The sequence below is a fragment of the Protopterus annectens genome, chromosome 9.part0 (genome assembly GCF_019279795.1).
Source record: "Protopterus annectens isolate FY-2018-M chromosome 9.part0, PAN1.0, whole genome shotgun sequence".
Lineage (NCBI taxonomy): Eukaryota > Metazoa > Chordata > Ceratodontiformes > Protopteridae > Protopterus > Protopterus annectens.
In genome coordinates, this window is record NC_056743.1 from 725,578,426 (window position 1) to 725,595,228 (window position 16,803).

Consider the following 16,803-nt stretch of genomic DNA (forward strand, 5'->3'; position numbering starts at 1 on the left):
GAAACATTTACAAGCAGGGGCTTGGGAGATGAAACATTTACAGGCTGCCTGTGTCCATTAGAGCCATAAGTACCAAACCTGGGATGAATTTCCTTTTTGTCCTAATTTTCCAATATGTTGCTGTCATAAGTTATTTCAAAATGCAAATTTGTGCACCATTTTCAAAAGTAGTATCAGCAAAAGACAAAAGGCAATTATTAATATTCAGCACTCACATAAATTCATTTAACTGGAAGTAGATCACTTTCCAAATGATATGTACATAATCAACAGAACATTTGCAAAATATTATGCTTAAACCAAGTGCACTGGTATAAAAATTCCCTTTCCTAATTTGCCAAGACAATATTAGCAAATGGTGGGGCCATCATTAACACCATGGCAGCTTTTTTAAATAGCTTGAAATACTTGTCTTTAAGAAAAAAAGTAGTTGTTTGATGGGATCAGTTCCAACAATATACAAAGAAATACATTTTCATTCAGCATTGCATAGACAGGCAAATAATCTCTCACATATTCAATCCTTCCATCCTGTGGTACATCTGTGTATAATAATACTACATCAATAGCTGTTAATAAAATATTGTCATGTGCTGATAGGATATTAATGTTATCCAGTTTCAAAATATGCCACAAATTTCTTAAACAAGAGAGAGTAGTATGCACAACTCTGTTCAATTTAGTGTCCACAAACATGCTTAGAGGTTTAGTTTTAGAGCCACCAGTCACCACAGTCAGTCTAAATAGTGGATTATCCAATCATTTGTGCATGTTTGGGATCTCACATAATTTCCCTGTCTTTGGTTTGCTTACTACAAGATATCAGTAGATCAAGCCATCTGTCATGTTTTGATTAAATAAATTAAGCACCAAGAAGTATCTCTATTAGTAAGCATGTTGAATCTCATATAGATAAACTCCTTTGTAATAAACTTTACATTTTTAAAAAGGCTGCACAATCCCTTCCCTTATCTGCTTTCAAATCCCTGCTGCCTGCTGTCATAAATCTAATATTCTGCATGTGCTTAAGTTCCTTCAAAGTTTTGTGTTCATTCAATGATACCTTGTAATGCCTAATATCAGGTTGTCTTTTAACAGACTCCTGATTATTCTTTCACAAACACTTTTAAAATCAAAATCATTTAATGTAGAAGTCAAGGGGGGTGTTAAAGTACATATTTTTTCTTATGAGCTCATTAGAACCACAGATACTAACTATGCAGTCATGTAATGAAAAAAAGTAGCTAGAAAGTTTCTTTGCAAACAGTTTTAAGTTATATTAATGGTTCAGCTGAATTAGTTTTTTTCCATTGGTATAAATGGAAAATGTATTTTTAAATAAAGTGATCTGTTCATTGGAAAAATATAGCTGTATTAGCTATTTTATTAACAGCTATTGATGTAGTATTATTGTACATAGATGTACCACAGCTGTTAAAATTATCTGTTGTGCTTAGCATCTACAACAGCACTGATTCATTCTCCCTCTGCCTTTAAAGGTCAGCTGTACTCTTCCTGTTTGCATATACATTCTCTGCAGCAGCTGCTTTTTCTGTGATTTCCAGATTCTAGCTCTTCTTCAGCCCATTCTGATATGCAGACCTTGCTGAATTGTGTTTAGTGAATTTAAGTTTCTTGTTAATAAATTTTATTTCTGCTTAACAGTTTTCCTCAAGTCATTGCTGGCCTACAAAATCTGAAGGTGATAACAATAACCCCATTAACATTTATGAATCCGCATTATAAACAAAATCAAAAATCACATCTTTGTTTTGCTCAATACTCTTTAAGAGTATAGTGTATGCTCTTCAAACAGGTAGATGATTTAAAGTTCTATAGCCAGTACTTACCATATCTGTTGTGCAAACTGTTTCTTTTTATAACATCTTTCAGCAAATATATTTAGTAGGTATTCTATTTATTTGAAAAAAAATCATATGATGTTAATCCTGATAATCTCAAAAACCTGATTCTTGACAACATTGTCCTTCAGATGATTAGGATGATGACTCAATGTACAAATGTGTGTTTACATATTTAGACTTTCTAAAAATCTTTCAGCTAAAAATGTTGTTGTTAAAATCCAAATGTATTTAAAGCATTCTAAAACCTGCATACTTTTTTCAGAGATAGCAGAAAAAGACTAAATCTCATTATTAGAATTTAGAGCTCTCAGGAATCTATTCTTTTCCATTCAAGACAGCTGGTGAGTAAGAGCTCCCTTAACATGGTCTGCAGATGAATGCAAAGTATGACAGAAAAATTAGCTTCAACCTTGATAAATATAGAGCTTCTGCCTTCTAAGAACTTTACTGCACAGAATTTATGATAAAATTGGAATATATGTGGCTTGGAACATTTTTGTATCTTTCCTGTACACTCAGTCAGTGAACACTCACAAAGCATATTAATAAAAATGGTTTGTGAAAAAAAAAAATGTAACATGTAATTACATTTTAACATGAATTATTAAAAATGGATCTGTTTTCATACCAAGGGGATTATACATGAGAAAAAGTACGAGTAAATGAGGTTTGGAACAGACCATTTTGTCCAGGGACATCTTCAAGGTGGGGGGTTAGAGTAGCAGGATTTGGGAGGATAGGGTGAGGATAGGGTTAAATAGGAATGGATGAGGTTTGGAAGGAAGTGAGGTAGGTGTAGGGAGGGGCTTAGAGGATGTTAGGCAAGTGTAACTGGAACAGGAGTCACATTTTGGCATGAATGAACTTGCTACCCACCCTCCCCCCCCTCTTTTATTAGTGGGGATATGGTTATGTTTAGTTTGGACAGGGCGGAGAAGAGGGGCAGGCTTGCCCTCTTCTGTTCACCCTCTGGTGCTGGATGGTCAATTAAATACGTTTGGAAAGGAAAGTGAATGGTTATGCTGCTTGAGTACATAAGTAAGTGGAGGAAACTGCTTATTTGGTTGATGGTATAATACAATAAATGGTAAGGAAAGTGAGTGGTTACGCTGCTTGAGTACATAAGTAAGTGGAGGAAGCTGCTTATTTGGTTGATGGTATAATACAATAAATGGTAAGGAAAGTGAGTGGTTACGCTGCTTGAGTACATAAGTAAGTGGAGGAAGCTGCTTATTTGGTTGATGGTATAATACAATAAATGGTAAGGAAAGTGAGTGTTTACGCTGCTTGATAAGTATATTATCAAGCGGGTGAAGCTGCTTATTGGATTGATGGTATAATGCAATAAATGGTAATGAAAGTGAGTGGTTACACTGCTTGATAAGTACCGATAAAGGGTAATGGAAGTGAGCTGGTACGTTGCTTCATAAGTATATAAGTAAGCGGAGGAAGCTGCTTGTTTGGTATAATGCATTAAATGGTAACGGATGTGAGCGGGTGCGCTGCTTCATAAGTAAGTGAGTGGAGGTATGGATGCTGCTTACTGATCAGGATGAGCAGGTTTACGCTGTCCTGTCCTATGATAATGTTACATGGATGCTATTACACCTGTATCATGTTTGGTTGAAATGAATGAATATTGATTAACATTTATGTTTAGGGAAATTTAATAAAGGTAATCAAATGTCATTCGGTGCAGTGTGTTTCTTGAAGGGGACCTGGACAAACAAAACTTTTTTAGACTACAAATCCAACGATAGGGTATTAAAATTTTGAGCAATGAAATCTCCCTTACTGACATATATGGAATGTTAATAGTTGAAAAAAAGTACAAAATGAATTTCTTTTGAAACCGAATAATTGGTTAGATGATTTGCAAAATAGGGGAAAGTAAAACAACCTGAGAATAAATGGAGAGCAAGAAAAAGATTGAGGGAAATAATGTGGACAATTTTCTAACCATCTAGCTTCCTAAATATTTAATTTACAGCAGGGACTTTTGAGGTTGAAAGAGTACACAGATCACGTACAAAACAATCTACCAAACTAGAAACTCCCATGGGATCTATACTAGTGAAACATATTATTTATCTTGACAATGAAGTGATTTTAAAAACTGCCTGCTCAAAACTGTCCTACCAGACCTGGAAAAAATATCAAAACTAACAGTTATTTTTCTTATAAGATGACTAAAAAAACAATCTACCAAACCAGAAAATCCAACAGGATCTATACTAGTGAAAGATATTTCTTATCTTGTCAAGGAGGTGATTTTAAAAACTGGTTGGTCAAAACCTTCCTATCACACTTGGAAAAAATATCAAAACTGAGAGTTATTTTTTTCTTTTAAGACTGTGGGGAAAAAAATGAAAGCATGTTGACCCCTGATGAAAGCACTTAAAAATAATATAAAAACCCATATCCTTTATCCTGCAAGACTTAAAATAGTCTTACCAAATGAAACAACTGTGTTCAACACATTAGAAGATTGGAAAATTATAGTCACAGAAGAAGAAAAAGTAAAACTTCTGAGAAGAAGATGGAAGTAACTACAGATACTATAGGGACCTATACAATACACACAGTATTCATCTCTGTAGTCTGTAAAATACAAATGTCAAAAATATTTGAAATATGTTTCATTTGATACGATGGTTTAAAAAACAAAAGACTTTTTAAAGTTGTTTATGAAATGTGAAGATATTTATCTTCAGGTTACCAAAATATGCCAGTCTTATTACTTTTATAATGAAAGATAAGGTTTAATGTAAAAAGTTTAATAAAGTTATAATCAGATTTCAATGATGGTTATTGTGACCTTAATAATTTAATCTGTATATTTATTTATATTATGTTTTTTGTTTGGTTTTCATTTTGTAATAAACAGCAGTTATGAAGTAGCATTACTGGTCACAAGAGTCACAAAGACATTTTTTCATAAAGCTACAGTTATAGTTCATGCTCTGAAGTGTGTTGGTAGCTGGCACAGCACTTAGCCTGTGCAGAGACTTCACTTTTAAGACAGATACTCAGCCTTGCTGCTTACTACCAATTTAGTAGTTCTGTCAAAGCTGCTGTGATGCAAAGAAATTGATAAATAGTTTGAAATGCAGATTAATTTAAGTACAAATAGATAATGAGAACTCTATAAATTTAATAGAAATGTTTGGATGAAATTATCATTGCTGAATGTGAACTTTTTGTGCTGGATGGAGAATGAGAGAAATATTTTTTAAGTACTCAGTAAATCAACTCTTTGATATGACACTCAGTACTGAGATGGTAATAAAATTCTCTGTCCATTCATCTTTGGTTGGATTCTTCTTCTTTCGGCTTTTTTCCCAGTTAGGGATCGCCACAGTGGATCACCTGTCTGCTCATGATTGGCAGTGGAGTTTTACGGTGTCGAGTTGCCAGCCTTCCACAGAAGGCACACACTCACTCCTACGGCCAATTTAGAGTGTCTAATCCACCTACAGCATGTCTTTGGGATGTGGGAGGAAACCGGAGGAAACCCACGCGACCACAGGGAGGACATGCAGACTCCGCACAGAAGGCACCCCAGCCAAGGATCAAACTGGAGACCTTCTTGCTGTGAGGCAACAACGCTAACTGCTGCACCACCATGGTCACCCTATTCATCTTTGGTTGGCTGCTTGGATATTTTGAAGTGAAGGTGTGCTAAGCTGGATAAGACTGTTGTTTGAGTAATTGCTTTGTCCAGAGTATTATGGTATTTTGCAATGCATGAAAGCATGAGATGGCTAAAATTGGAGTTCTGTTTGCTATACAGGAAGGAAAAAAAGTGACCACTGTGGTTTTGAAAAAAAAAAAACACGTAGATTATTGAGAATTTTATACAGAGATGTAAAACAGAACACTGCACTTATGCTATAACTAGGTCTTTGAAAAATTGTTACTGGGTTTTTAGGTAATGATGGGCCTTAAGATATGAATGCATGATGTGGTATGGGGGGAAACATGTAGAATCATTTATTTGCTTTATATAGTGTACTTCCTTGGGTTAAAGTAGAAAATGGGTGAACTTGGATAATGTGATAATATAACTGGGAATTAGGTAGTAACATTTTCCCTTTCATTTGATGCACTGATTGAAATCCATTTACATCAAACTACTTTAAAAGATGAACTGAAGCAAGTCTTTTAATAACTTAAAAGTAAATTTATTAATAACTTTTAATTACCATTGAGTTGTTGCAACTCCGGTAATGATAGTAAGGTATGTTTCAAAGGGAACTATAGTCTTAAGAGTATGACCAGCAGTGGCTGTGTTCTCTTTTCTCTCTAATTTGTACTAGAATTTTAAGTTTTTATATTTTTTGCTCAGCTTTTTTCTCCATGCAGCTGACCATCAGCTGCCCCCAATTCCTCTCCTCATCTGCTGGTACTACCACACAGGCCATAGCCTCCCCAAACTAAACCCAAATCATGCCCAGGGCTGAAGAGGAGATCAAAGATCCCAGGGCAGCACTGCACTACCGCCAGGGAGTGTTTTCTCCAGTTTTCCCCATTCTGTGCACATTCAGTAATACCCATAAGATGGGGTGCATAACGTGCATCTCTTGTTATTCCAGTCCCCACCAGGGACATCAACCAAAACAGTGTGCTGTGAGCATTTGCACCTCACTCTTCCATACAGATGCGTATACCTATGTTCCCTGCCAGCATCTCAGATGACTGAGTTGAAGTTCTTCTATTACTACAGTTGGTTAAATTAATAACATTTGAGATATATAAAGCATGCTGTTTATATGGTTATACTTTTATATAAAGAAAGTATATGTAGAAATACTAGATGTATTTTAACATTTATAATAATACTGAAGAAAAACAGTATGCGGTGAAAAACATTAGAAAATCATCTTATTACATGTAGCATAAAAAACTAAACTGCTTTTGTAGAAAGCAACAATACTCATGGTGTTTACATTTTCACAGCACAGCAATGCAGAGGTTAAACATTGCACATTTGGTGTTTATAGATACATCCTCTTTTTGTTAAGGTTCTCATTACGTACTAAGGTTTCATTCTATATTTCAAGGATGTCAGACTAGAAATGGTAACTGTGCAGATTGCTTTTATATGGATGTGCTATGTATTGTTAAGTGTGTGGACATTCTTTGCTAGATCAGTGCCACATTGATGAGTAATTTTCACCTGCAAACTTAGTGCTTGCAAGGCCTGGGCACACATATGGGTATCAGATACTGAATGTTGTGTAACAGCTACTGACATACTTTTATATAAATAGGATAAATATGTGTCAAGTGTTATTCTCTGTAAAACAGAAATTAATAATGTGAGAGCATTTTGGTTGTTTATATTAGAAGGGGTATATAAGAATGTTTTATTTTTATAACCTACAACAACAACAACAACAACAGAGGATGAACTAATACCATGTGTTCTGTCTCAAAAGGGCTTATACTAACGTCTCTGAGAAAAGTTGTCACTAACTGCAACAAATTCACACAATCAAACCTGTACACATGGATCCTACCTAAAATCTCTTAAGACAAGCTGACTAATTAAATATTATGGCATAAGCACATGAGATATCTACCCTGCAAGTAAAAAAGTTTGCATAGTATAGTGGAATCACTGTTATTGAGGACAAAGAACACTTCATTTACTGTAAAATATAATAAAAGAGTCAACAACATTTCAGGTAACTTCATTCTGTTTAATTTTCCAGTTTAAGACTTTTTTACATGGTCATTGTATTATAAAGGACCTTATTATCAAAGAACTTGATGTTAAAAGCTTTAATTTTGATGCAGAGTGTTATATAAAAACTTCTGTTCAGTATGTTTTGTCTACAAATGGCCTTGGTATAGTTTTATAAAGATGAGCGAGAACAATGTAGTGTCAATAAACATATGCATTCCTTAGGGACAATACAACTTAATAAGGAAATTAACTTTTTCAGCTAAAAATGTAGTAAATCAATTTATATTTCAGTAATCTGATTTACGATATTTAGTAAAGATTATTTTTATTCTTGACAGCATTGATTTTGTTAAGATTTTAAAAGTGTTATCAAATCACCTTAAGTAGTTGGCAGGATTAAAAATAATTTAGTAAATGAAAATAACACGTGTGGGACAGCATACTCAGAAAATATATCTCCCCAAACAAAGAATTTCTAATCTTTTATAACAAAGTAAATAAACTTTATCAATCATACCATTACTAACATCCAATAGAAAAATGCTAGTTAATGCAGTTTTTACTAAATATCTTAATGAAAATATGTCAATGTTTAATTATAGATTTGTTACGTTTACCTATATTATGCTGCCATGTGATCATATGATTTAAGAAGAATGCTGCCTCAGGCACAGAAAATAAAATATAACATTGTATGGAAATATGTGACAGAGAGAAAGAATGCTGCCTCAGGCACAGGAAATGAAATACAACAGTCTGTAATTTTCCATGTATCCACTCATGTTACTGTGGCACACGCACACTAACCTTCTGAATACACATGTAATTTCATTTTAACCCTTACAATCCCCCATCTGATGCTGAGAAATCATCTTATACATGTCATTGAATATATTGTCATACATTTTCCCAAAACTTTTGAAAACTAACTCTCCATCTTCATTTTCTATTTTACTTTCATTGACTTTATCCATAAATTATACTTTTTCACAATCATCAATATGTAAACCTTGTAACAATGCTTTTGATTTTGATGCAATAAGTTTAGTTATTAAAGTTTTATATAAAAGTAAAAACAGAATTATAATACTAATTGAAATAAGCATAATAAAATTTAACAAACTACCTTCCCAATCCTGAAAACAAATTAGTTAACCAAGTCCATTATGAATTGTTTGCTTCTTTAGTTTCTGACCATTCAGCCACTTTTTGGATGATCTCCAAATGACTACATGTTGTGTGCTCGTTGGAATAAATGAACAGCATTTCTCGTGCATGAGCGGGCATGTAGCCCCCTTTGACGCAACTATGAAGTCAAGTGCCATTTGGTTTTGGAGTACACATGCCATGACGTTCTAAAGTAATCAAGTTAATAGTCTCAAAGCTAGAATTACTTAACACTTCTAATAAATCAGAAAATGTTCATAGTTCCCATATTAACTTCACATTTCCATAAGCAGGTAGCATGCCAGCTCCAGAAATAACATCATCACAAAGGTCTTTATGAGAAAGTCCTTTAAAAACTGCTTGCTCTAAATCATGATGATAAATCCATGAAGCATCTACTTTTCCCAATGGATTTTTTATAATCTGGGTATCTCTCACATTATGAATCTTACCACTAGACAGGGCATCTATATGTGGAATAGCTGGAAGAACTGTCCCAACATAGCAACACCGCAACCAGTTTGCTGGTAGCCAGGGATATTCTAGACTACTGGAAATGAAATAAAAGTCTTTCAGCATGACCATACCTTTTACTGCACTTGCAATATGCATTCTCTGAGTAATATTGCATTTACTGTGTCCAATTTCTGCAGTCCTCATTTCAATGTAACAAGTATGCCCCTTGAGAGTCACTGAAAATCTAAGTGCAGTAATTTTTTATTTTTTTATTCAATGATGTGACATTATGCCATGAAGCATCACCTAATATTAATGATGAGAAAGCTGTCCCAGTTTCAGTCTCACTTACTGGTATTGAAAATAATGGTATTCCTCCATCTCTGATTGACTTACAAAGCCATGTCTGACCCAGCTCTGTTAGAAATGCTACATCCAAAGAAATCCCAATCCCTCCACACCACATGCTCCAGAGACCTCAACCTCATTATCACAATCAACAGAATGTACTGGAGGGACAGGTTCATAACCCAGAGACTGCCCATGCTATGGAACTGACTTCCCATACATGTCAAGCAGAGCAGCTCGCTGACCCTCTTCAAGAGAAATCTTGATGAGTGTATGGGAAATAGAAAATTTACCCCGGGGATAACTCTAGTGGCTCTACTCGACAGAGGCACTGGGAACTAAGGTTGGGTGGCACGATGCCAGGGTAATCCTATGGCTAGGCTTATAAAGGCCTCAGGGCCATCAGCCTAATACACACCTATGAAACTATGAACCTAAAAGCAGTGAGTATGTGAGCACATGCCCAAATGTTACTAACATTTATTGAAATTTGGGTGCCAATCTGCTGATTTTTTGTTTAGATTTTATTTTTCTGTCAAGAAACTGAACAGTGCTTACAGTTTCAGCCGAGATAATGAAATGTAGTAGTAGAATGAAAACAATAATTGCAGTCATCATGACAACAATTAGACATTGATGATGAACTGCTCAAGGTTGAAATGGATTCAGGCACAAATTCGTTTTGCAATAAATAGTTTGCTGCTGCACTCCAAAAAAATTCCAAAAATCTTGTTTTGAATTAGCTTCCATAAGTGGAGCTTGGTAGCCTGACTCAGGGAAAATGTCCCCTTCCAGTGTTTCTAAAGCATTAGTCACTGGTTCTGTCCTCAGCATCTCTAGTTCTCCTTCTGGAAAAAGAGTAAACTGGCTCCTCATCAGACAAAGTTGCATAGGGTGGGTTGAAAGGAATTGGTTGACTTCCTTCATTTGGCACTGTTTTTTGGACATATGAAATGTGGATCCATGTTGGAGATGTTTCAGGTCTAACTGCCTTTGCTGTAACCAGGAGTACCAGAAATGAGCCATATCGTCATGGTTGGAGGGCATGTTGTCTGGAGAAAGAAAGAACAAGCACCCAGTCCCCTGGTTGGGCATCATGTTTTGCATCAAGATCGAGCTGGAGCTGGGCAGAAATTACTTGCAAATGGAAATGCTGTGGAATAGAAACAAACTGTTTACAATAGGCAAATATTGTTACATCAACTATATGTAGATCAAGATTTGAAGATAAGGGTATGGCTGGCATCCTCATGGGACATCTCATGAGAATTTCCTGAGGGGAAAACTTTTTTGGTGTACTGATAGCACTGTAAATAGAAAATAGGACTAAAGGCAATGCATCTGGCCCTTTTAGTCCTGTTTCAGCAGTAAGTTTTGGTTTGGTTTGGTTCCTTCTTTCTACTATGCTTGAATACTGTGGTCTGTGGGGACAATGATATTGGATTCAGCACTTTACAAAGTTGTTGAATAATCTGACTAGTGAAATGAGTAGATTTATCTGACTGAATATGACATGGTACCCCAAAATGGGGTATAAAATCATATAAAAGCTTCTTCACAGTGGCATCATTTCTGATGCATGGATAAGCTTCCAACCATCCAGAGAAAACATCAATCAAAATGAATGCATACTGAAACCTTGTATACAATGGTAACTCTATGAAATCACACTGAATACAACAAAAAGGTCCCCACAGCTTTTTATATACTGCGTGGGAACAGTTACAGATTTAGAAATATTAAACTTCAAACAACTGTTAACATGTCTGTACAAGATGCTGCACAACTTCTGAAACATAAGGTGAATATCAATCTGTCAAAATCTGTTTTATCAAGGCATTTTTTTCCCAGATGGGAGGGAAAATGATAGACCTGTGCCAACTGAGGTAAAAGCATTCGTGATGCAACTAATCTTCCATACGGATGGTGCCAAAGTGTGCCCAGGGAACGATAGCAACCGTCATGGATCCACTTTACACTTTCAGAGTCGTCAGCCTGGTTTTGAAAAGACAATACTTCCTGTAAAGTTACAGGTACACATTCAACTTGAGCAGGTTGCAAGAAAGAAGCCTGAACAGGATTTAATAAACCAACCTGTTTTGCCACTCTATCAGCAAATGAATTCCCTGCTGTTTCAACTGAATCATCTGATTTATGAGCAGCACATTTAACAACAGCTATTTCCCTTGAGAGAAGCAACTTTTAACAGTTCAGTTATAAACCCTGCATTTTTGATTTTTGTTCCTGCGGATGTTAAAAAAAAAAACTTTCTCTCCATAAAGTACACAAATCATGTACAACGTTACAGGCATACTTAGAGTCACTGTATATAGTAACAGTCTTTCCCTGTGCTAATTTGCAAGCCTCTGTTAGTGTTACTAACTCAGCTATCTGAGTTGAAACATGTCCTTGCAATTGTCCACTCAATAACACTTGGTTAATACTGCAAACTGCAAATGCAGCTATCAACTGACCATCTTCCCTTCTGATGCTTGATCCATCAACGAACAAGATTAAGTCAGGGTTTTGCGGAGGATTGTCCTGTAGGTCATGTCTAGAAGGAATGCAAATTTTTAAAAATAAAAACAAAATCATGATGTTCAACCTCATCAGCAATAGGTATAAGTGAAGCTTAATTTAAAGGAGGATATGTAATAATTTGCAGAGAGGGATTATTAAGTAGAGCTAGCTCATATTTGGATAGCCTAGAAGCAGAAATAGATTGTGTTTTAGTCCTTAACAATAAAGCATTCACAGCATGTGGAACTGCAACAAAAGTACCATGACCTAAAGTGAGTGCTGCTGCCATGCCCACTAACTGAGCAGTAGTGGCTACAGCTCTCAGACAAGTGGGAAGTGCGGCTGCTACTGGATCAAGATTTGTAGCACAATAAGCAACAGGTCTAAAGCCATCATTTCTCTTTTGTGCTAATAATCCTAAGGCTATTTTATTATGTTCATAAAAGAAAATAAAGAAAACCTCTGAATAATCTGGAAATCCTAATGCTGGAGGATTTAAAAGAAGTGAATTTAACTGAGTAGTATCATGGCATGGCTACCATGGAAGGGGATCGGGCATGTGACGGCCTCACTCTAGGCCAGTAATCAAGGAGCCTGAATCCTCACTACTGATACTGGAGAGGAATGTTCACTTGGAATACAAATGGATACACTAAGTATTTCCAGATGCAGACCTCTCTGCATCAAACACAATTTCCCTTAAGAGCACACAGGGAACACACTCAGCCCATGGGTTTTTCTCTTTCTCTTTCTCTCTCTCTCTCTCTCTCTCTCTCTCTCTCCCCCCAGGTCCCCAGTAAGGCTCACCACTGGCACAACTTCAAAGTCCTCAGCTGAAAGCCCAAGCCAAGTCCTCCACCACTCTCTCTCTGTGAAACCAGTGGTTCATGTCCCTGCCCAAGTAGCTGACACACACACTCTTTGAGATTTAATTTTCACACACACACACATACACACACACACAAACATGCACACCTGGGAAAGGCTACCACAGATTACCCACTCTACCAACTTTGCCCAGACCATAAGGTAGATTCACCGCCAACAGTCAGTTACTATAAGGATCTTAAAAGGGTATCAAATTATACTGAGTGAAATTACTATTAATACAAATGGTAATGTTGACCAAACAGTCAGTCTTTCAGGAATGGCCAGAGTTATCACCAAATAGATATGTGCAAATACTATCAAAACTTAAATATTTTCTAAAAAGGATCAGCCACGATGAAAAGTTTAAATATATTTAATAATAAATAATAGTAGATGAAACACAGAAATATAAAGTTGTTTACTAGCAGCAGCCACTTCATTAGTTACAGATCTCTTTAATGTGGAATTATTCAGATGACTTATTTCTGCAGAAATTGTACACATTGACTGATATCAAGTGACCTTTTATGGTTGAAATATTCTGAACTGGGCAGTTTTGTCATTATTGGTTCATATAATTGTTTTGTTTGTTTACTGGAAACATGTTCAAAACTACAAATTTAAAATTGCACTAACAAGTGGTGCTGTATTATACAAAGAATATAATTTAATACAATCAGGAAGGTGAATCAAAGAACATATAATTAAAATGTGTGCAAGGGGCCTATGGTTTGAAAATAGCCCAAAGGTTAACTTTATCCGCCACTGGCCAGATGCATTTTCTTTGAATGTGGGTTTTAATGCCATTTCAATGAACGTGAGTTTCAAAGGCAGAGAAGTTTGTTTTTAATGCTAAGTCTGTTTTCATTGTGACATTTGTTTAGCAAATGTCTATCAATGTCCATGCTATACAATTTGAAATAAACATTCTAATTAAATCCAAATATCTTTAATCACTAAAGAAGTAAAGAAGAAAATTAGTATGTGTGCCAACAAGTTTCAACTGTTACGGTAATTGGGGAGAAACAGACAAGTAATGTGACACTGGAATGGCTGTGAGGGGGAAGCTGGGGGGCTGCTGTGTGTGGAGGAAGCCTTGATCCATTATCCTGCCTAGGGTCCCATTTGACTGTTATGGATCTGGATGGGAGTGTTTTGTATTTAGTTTTTTTTTTTGTTTGAGAGTTTTCATTTAAATGAAAAATCTTGAAAAATGTGATAGATTCAAATTGAGGTGAGAAGAAATAACTGTTCAAAATCTTAGCCTGCCAAACATTAGTATATGTATATAACACAAAAGCTGGAAACACACATTAAAAAAAAATGGTATGTATAATAGGTGGGAACAATAGCTTGTTATCAAGATGGCTATGCTGTCCATATTATCCTGGAATGTGAATGACCTTACCGTTATACATACATAAAAGTGTATTGAATTATATTAACCAATGCAGAGTGAAAATAGCAATGCTGCAGGGACACATTTGGAAAGAAACAAGCATGTGAATTTGATAGATAGAGGATTTCAGAATGGATATTCAGCAGAATATCAAGGACAAAAAAAAGTAAGTAATTTTATTAATTGCTAGTGGGGCTCCAATGATGATAGATGAGGGGGAAAAAGACAAAAAATGTGGATTTTTAGTAGTAAGGGGCTAGTAGCAAGGGAGGAAGATTACAGTGGTGCACAGTTATATTTCATTGAAAATTGCTATTATGGAGCTTAAGAAAATTTGGGAAGAAATAGTCAGCTTTCAATGGGGAATATTATTTATACATGGGTACTAGAATTGGATTTGCAATAGTAAAGATGTATTGGGGGGGCCTAGAAGAAACAGTATGACAAAAGAGGGTAGATTTCTGAAGACATTTATGAAAATATTTGGTATGGAAGATGTGAATTCAGCAAAAGGAACTTGGACAGAATTTACATATTATTCCCCAAGGTACAATAACTTGGCTAGAGTAGATAGAAATTACATTTCACAGAAACGTGCATTTAATTGAAAGCTTTAACACACATCCAATAACTATTTCTGATTATGTACCAATAAAAACTAAGATAAAAATGCAGGGTAATGAAGTAAAAATAAGACACTTATGTTTTCCCACCCGCCTGTTAAAAAGAGAGGAATTTAAGAAATGGATAGTGGAAATTATTCAAGAATTATTAGGAAGGACAGAAATATCTTCAGCAGTTATAGCTAGTGACTGGAATAAAATAAAAATGGAGTTTAAAAGAGGGTTGAAATAAAGGAGAAAGAGATGCGGTTAAGAAGTAATAGAAATAACTTAGAGGGGCTGACATAGTTGATCCGCTGCGGTGCAGTGGTTAGCGTTGTCGCCTCACAGCAAGAGGTTCTCCCGTTCTATTCTCAGCTGGAGCGCCTTTTATGTGGAGTCTGCATGTCCTTCCAGTGGTCAAGTGATGTTTAAAGACATGCAGGTAGGTTCGTGCGTGAATGGGTGTGCCTTCTTTGAAGGTTGGGCGTTGGGCTGGCAACTCAGCACCATAAACATCCACTGCCAATAATTAGCGGACCGGAGTTCCACTGTGGCAACCCCTAACCGGGAAAAGCCGAAAGACATTACTTACTTAGAGGTGCCGACAAAGATTAAAGTATTGCATAATAATGGAAATCTCACAGAACAAGAGGAGGAGCAAATTCAGAGTGCTAAAGGGAAAATAAGAGAGTATCTGGAGAATATGCATAAGGTTAGAAAGATTGCAGTTAAAAACTATTTTTTATAACAACTCCAGAGAGCAAAAACCTTTAACACAAAGAATTAAACAACAGAATGCTGAAAGAGCTGTTGTCAAACTTAAGGAACCTATAAAGAGAAAAATAACCAGAGATCCTCTAAAGGTTTCAGAAAAATTCTGGAAATTTTATGAACATTTGCATAAAGCAGAAAAATGTGGAAATGAAGAAAGAGGACAACAGAAATATTTATGGAAGACTTAGTTATGTTAAGGTTAGAGGTAGACGAGGTGATGACAGAAAGATAGTGATGTATTACTGATCTATAGGAAAGCCTCCAGGAACAGTTGGTATTCCTGTGGAGGTTTGGAAATTAGGAGGGAAGAAAGTGATAAACATCTGGAAGATTTTGTTTAACAGTATTTTAAAAGCAGGAGAAGCATCAACATCCTGAAAAAAAGCTGTGGTAGCTGTAATACCTAAAAATGGTAAAGACTCATCAGGTCCAGTTTCATATATGTCTGTTTTGATTCTAAACCATGTTTATGTCTATAATGGCTATGGGAATGGCAAAGGTGATTCAAAAATCGATAGAGATGGATCAGTGTGGTTTTGTGAAGAGGAGGCAAACATTTGACAACATCAATAGAATAATAATGATCCAGAGGGAAGCAGAATGTAAGAAAATACCACTGTTGTTGGTGGGTCTTGATGCAGAGAAAGCATTTGACAGAGTAAGCTGGGGTTTATGAGTAGGGCAATGGAAGCATTTGCATTCCCTGAGATAATAATAGGGTTAATTAGGAGGATATATGAGGGATCAGATGTGAAAATTAAAGTGGATGGGGTTCCCCTCTGATAAGTTCTGTTTGAACAGATGTGTTTTCTCTTTCTCCTTTATTTGTGTTATACTTACAACCATTGCCAAAGAAAATAAGGGATTCAGAAATTCAAGGATATAATTGGTATGGCAATCAAGAAAGGTTGGTTTTATTTGCAGATGATATTTTATACCTGATAAAAACAGGAAAGGACATTTCAGTGTTGTAGAACATTCTGAGACAGTTTCAAGTCTTTTCGGGATACAAAATTAATGAAGATAACACAAAGGCATCAGCTGTAAACTATGCACCCACATATGAATTGGTTCAGCAATACCTAGATATATATATATATATATATA